Raw genomic sequence first — 6000 nt, 5'->3', positions numbered from 1 at the left:
TAAAATCGACGTATTCTGTTTCCAGATTTTGATACCGCTGGCCACTTAGAATTTTTTTGCGGTTTTGGACGTTGCTGCTATGGTTTCAAATATAGTATAATATACAGGGGTGGACTAATTCCTAGGCCGCCTAGGCACTTGCCTAGGGCCCGTAATTTTTGGGGCCCGAAAATTAGGTTTTTTATTTTTTAATTGTTATGATTAATTTTTATTTTTATTTAACAGAAAAACGAAATATTCATAATAATTGCTGAAACGTATATAAATTATGTGAAATCGACTGATAAAGTCGACTCAACAAGTGTGACAGAGCGTTCCCGTGTTCATGTGTGTACGAAAAATGTATGAAAAAATATGCAAATTGCAGCAGCAGTACTATAAACTATTTGTCGTCTACATTGATGAATTTATTTCTATTATATCGAAAGATTTACAACTCACAATAGTGCATGAAATACAGGAAGCCAAATTGTACTGTCTTATTATTGATTTAACACCTGATATATCTCACGTAGATTAGCTAACAATCATTATTCGCTATGGACTTCCAATTGATATAAAAAAAAGATTTTTGGAAGTTCTACCTATATTTTATCCTACTGGTAAAAACTTTGAGAAAGTTATTTTAGGATTTTTAAATAATTTAGATTTAGACATCACTAAGTGTCGGGCACAGAGATATGATAATGCGTTTAATATTTCAGGTAAATATAAGGGACTCCTATGTGGGTCTCCTTGTTCTATTGGAATACACATGTCACTCGGAGCTGAGGTTCTACAAAAAACTGTTGTGTGTGTGTGTGTGTGTGTGTGTGTGTGTGTGTGAGTGTATGTGTGTATAGAAAAAGAAGCAGAGAAAGTAAAGATATTGCATATACTAATGATAAAAAACGGCAGAAAATACGAAAACTATTTCATAATGAAATTATAGAACATGAAATAAGAATTACTGGCAAAGAACATTTTAAAGTTAATATTTTTCTTGTTGTATGAGATTTTTTAATTAGTCATTAAAAAATATCTTTGGGATATAAAACTATTAACAATAAATTCAAAACAGTTTTTCATGATAATGGTGTTAGTGACTTTCTATAGAGAAATTATGAAGCCTACCCCCCTACCCCTACTGTACCGGGTAGCTGGATTCTCATCACCAGATGACCGTAGATGCGCCTCACAATATGTGGAGAAGTTCAGGCAAACTTTCGATGAAAGGCACCAATTATATGGGTTTGACGAACCACCAGGAATCAGCCGACCTAAATCAAGGAAAAGGTTTATGAGAAATGTCAGCGTCGAACCACCCGAACTGTTCCCCCTACATCCAGAACGACCTAATGGAATGAACCTGGACTGGAGAACCTGGCGGACACTGAATCGCATACGCACAGGTGTTGCCCCTGTAAAACAGAACCTCATTAAATGGGGCATCAAGACAGACAGCGACGCACTTTGTGAATGTGGGGAAATACAGAACGTGGAGCACCTGAGAGTATGCAGACTTTGCCCATCACAGTGCACCCTCGATGATTTATGGCTCGCAAATACTAAGGGTGTAGACGTAGCCCGATATTGGGCAGAAAAACTGTAGTCGGATCCAGACACTAAAAAGTAAGTATAGAGAAATTAAAATGTTATGAACTAGATTTAAACCTAGCAGAATTGACAAATCAGGTATTACAATTTAAGACTTTTATAAGTAAAGAAAATATTATTTCGCATATATACATGTAACTATTTATGCAGAAAAATAATATGGTTGCAACATAAGATTTTATTTTACTCTTCCAATAAGCAATGCAACCAGTGAAAGATCATTCTCAATAATGGTCAGAAAAAATTTTTTTAAGATCTACGTTACGTCAACAAAATATTAATATTACATAGTTTATCACTACTTTATATAAAAATAGAGTTATTAAATAACTCTATTAATTATGACAAACTATTTGACGAGTTTGCAGAATTAAAAGTGAGAAAAAAAGGCAATATAACTAATCAATCTGGGTATATTTGTTAAGTATTACTTATTGTTTGTTGTATTAAATTATTTTTATTAAATTTTTATACATATATTATTTCTTTCCTTTTTTTTTGGAATCCGGTAAATAAATAGAACTACATAATACTATATGCTTTGAAACCAACTACAAAACGCAAAGTATGTGTCATAACTGAAAAATAGGCCTGGAATTACAATGTTTTCTAGGGCCTAGGGTCCGCTTTAACCTTAGTCCATCACTGATAATAAAGTAATACTGGAATTATTGAAGAACGTAGATTGCTGAACGTTGATTGATTGATTAATTGATTGAAGAACGTTGTTAATCTGGCCAAAGCTTGATTAAACCGCTGTTGATTCGTCGTTCACCGATCGAAGCATGTTAAGGGAATATTTAAATATGTCCCGAATTGAACAAAATGGAGAAGCGCCTCCTCCAGAATTTTGTGCACTTTGTCCAAGAAGGAAGAACAGAAAGTCAAAAAAACGATGTTGCTATTTTCCTTGACATGCTCAACGTGTTCTGGCGTAAACAATAATAGCGATACCACAGTATACCGCTAATAAATAATTCTTTTAGCAATATTCTGTGGCGATACTTCAGGCGATTAAGTTTTCCATTAATACTGTGTTTTTTATCTCATTTGATTATTCATCTAAAGATTTATTTAAAGTAAAATATATAGGGTATTTACACTACCTGGCCAAATTATTAGGCCAAGCAAGGAAAAATTTACTATCTGAAGTTATTTGTCTCATTATTATGAATACCTAGGTACCTAAATTTGAAAAAAATTACTGCTTTGTTCTTTTTTGTGAATATTAACCCTTAGGTAATTAAACTGTACTAAAAAAGTTAACAAAAAACTTTTATTTATTAAAAAAGTAGAATTTTTACAAAGTAGATATAAATTTAATATTTTGTATGTCCGCCTTTGGCTGTTAAAAGAGCTTGAACACGTCGAGGCATGCTTTCGATACAGATTTGAATACTTTTCTGGAGGTGAGGATTATGATTCCACTCATATATGAGCGTTTCAAGTAACTTCCTTTTATTAGTAATGTTTTTTTTTTCGCAATCTCCCTTTTCAGTAGTTCCTATCCATTCTCAATAACGTTCATATCATGCGAGTTACCTGGCCAATCAAGAACTTTAATTTTTTTGTTTTAAATAAGTTGAAATACTCTTAGCCTTGTGGCAAGGAGCACCATCGTGCATAAATATAGGTTCCTCTTTGCCAGGAAATCATTCTTGCAGCTGTGGCAAAAGTCTCATCTAGAGTACTTTCCGGTACTGGTCTTATCTCATTGTGTTTTCCACCACATAGAGACAGCCTGTACCTTTGCCGGATACCACAAACCAGATCATAAGTGACGGTGGGTGTTTGATGGTGGGCACAATGCAGTCGGGCTTGTATTTCTCGTTGGGACGTCTCCGAACAAACTTCGTTTTTTCTGTCAAAACTTGAAAAACGGATTCGTCCGAGAAGCACAATGAAATCAACAAAATTTTTATAAATGCTCATGTTTTTTTAGATTTTAATATTGATATTCAAGCAAAACAACACAAATATACCTTTGCCAGTCTTCGACTGTCCAGTTTTTGTATTTTTGTGCCCATTCGAAACATTTTTTATCATAGCCGGAGTAAGCCTTGGCTTTCGAGCTGGTCTTCTAGCTACCAGTTTGTTTTTGACAAGTCTCCGACGAACTGTTCTTTCTGAAACACAAATTCCTTCATCTCTTATCTCCTGGGTAAGTATTTGCAGTGGTTTCTTTATGTTTACTAGGCAAATATCTCATATTTTGCAATCAGTCCTAGGAGTAGTCACACGATGTCTTCCGCTGTGACTCTTACGCTTTGGATCCAAACTGACTCCAGACGCAATTTTCTGTTTTATATTCCTTACAGATTTTGTTGATACTCCTACCATTTCTGCTACTTCATTTTGAGTCATTTGTCCAGCTACCTGGCCTACTTGTTTTGGTGAGAGATCAACGTTTTTTCTCATCTAAAAATTTATAATACCCTTAATTATACCAATAACTTCACTGCATATGTTTATAATCTAAAAAATAATAAAAAAAGGATAAATCACTCACCTCTGCAATAAAATTTCAGATCAAAACCGTTTAGAATTCAAATGTTCACAGACAGTACTTGAGTTTATAAAATGCACACAAGTTGGCAGGACGCATTGCTGTCAAGAAATGGCGGATAGGCCGGTGTTGCGAACGTTAAAATAGTACAATAATGTTACTATACTATATTAAATGTTGCAATGCGAAAAAATAATAACATTCCCGTTGATAAAAATTAATAATTTTAAAAAATGCAAATTTTTAATCTTTGGCCCAATAATTTGGCCAGGTACCTACTGTATTTTGTTGTTCAAAACATGGTAAGAATTTTGTTATGTTTATAATATACTCAAATAAACATTTTTTCAACTTATTTTTTATACAATAAACCCTTTATTACTATCAGTGCTTTATTTTTATTTATAATAATAAAAAAAATAAAACTGTTACGCTAAAAAATAGCTTTGAAGGGATCCTAGTGTGACAGAAACTCTCACACTAGGAGTGCGAGTGATTCAGGGTTAAAATAGCTATGTTTATCTTCTTACACTTTCGTCCAAAATAATAAGTGTCATAAAAGAAGGTATAATCGTTTTCATCGTTCTTGGCGTGTGCGTGTAAAAACACTTGCAATAAGTTGTTTCATCTGTCTTTCCTTGTCTAAGCTCGATTCGTTTACTTCCTCCAATAGCGGAGCAAAATGTAGCATGTCAAACGAAATAATAGTTATAAAAGAAAATTATAAATTATTTTTCATTAAATTTCTAATAACGGAATATACGTATAAATTGCGAAGAAGTATTTTTCTAGCTTGCAGTACAATAGGACAGGATATAACGAAAAGAACATTTTAAAAGGATTTTGAAATATAACCAAAAAAGTGTTAATTATTTAACCCACTTTAATTAAAAAATGATACAGATTTTTTAAGTTTTAAGCACTGTAGCGAATTCTGAACTGTTACAACGTACTAACCTTGATTAATTAGCTAATCAGTCAGAGTCTTCACTGGAACTGTTTTCATCATTGGAATCTTCCGCCAAATCGATGATAATCCTACTTTCATTTTCATCATATGTGACCATTTTTGCCCAGTCGTCCTGAATTAATTTTTCAGTATGGTTAACACAACTCGCCCACACTGCAGGTGTTGCCTCAGCTAATGCATCGCCCCAAACTTTTTTCACTGTTTCATCTCCACGTCCATGTTCTCCAATATGACGATCATAGTATTGTTTAGAAATGCCCCAGACCAACTCAATCGGATTATATTGACAGTGATATGGAGGCAATCTCAAAACCTGATGCCCATGTTCTTGGAGTAGCTCGTCTATAACGTACCTGGTATTTTGTGGTTTATTCTGGCGACAAAGACTCAATAGCTCTGTCTTGCCCGAATCGTCGTCAAAAATTATTTTTTTCGCTCGTAACCATTCTTGTAAGTCCGATTTTTTCCAACTGACATTCGGTAACTTTTCTATTAAAGAGCTATGGTATGAGGCATTATCCATAATAATTAGAGATGGTTCCTCCAACATTGGTATCAGCTTTTCGGAGACCCACTTTTTAAAAGACTCTTTATCTATAGGATCATGATAGTCTGCACTCTTCGATTTCGTAGAAAACAGTAATCCAGCATCTTTAACAAATCCTTGCCTACTTCCGGCATGTAAAACAACAAAGCATTTACCTATATTTTCGTGTCCTTTTCTGATGCTTTTCACACAGTCATCTTACCAAGTACGTTTATATGCTCCTTTTAGGAATATCCATATTTCATCTAAAAAAAGGAACTGAAGTGGGCTTGGACTTGAAATTTCTCATATAATGCCTCAAAAAATACAGTCGTTTGGAGACAATACATGGTTTCTCACATAGCACTCGTCTACTATTTTCTAGTTTGTATGAAAACCCAC

This window comes from Diabrotica undecimpunctata, chromosome 7 (genome assembly GCF_040954645.1).
Source record: "Diabrotica undecimpunctata isolate CICGRU chromosome 7, icDiaUnde3, whole genome shotgun sequence".
Lineage (NCBI taxonomy): Eukaryota > Metazoa > Arthropoda > Insecta > Coleoptera > Chrysomelidae > Diabrotica > Diabrotica undecimpunctata.
Note: the sequence above shows the minus strand (reverse complement) of the source record.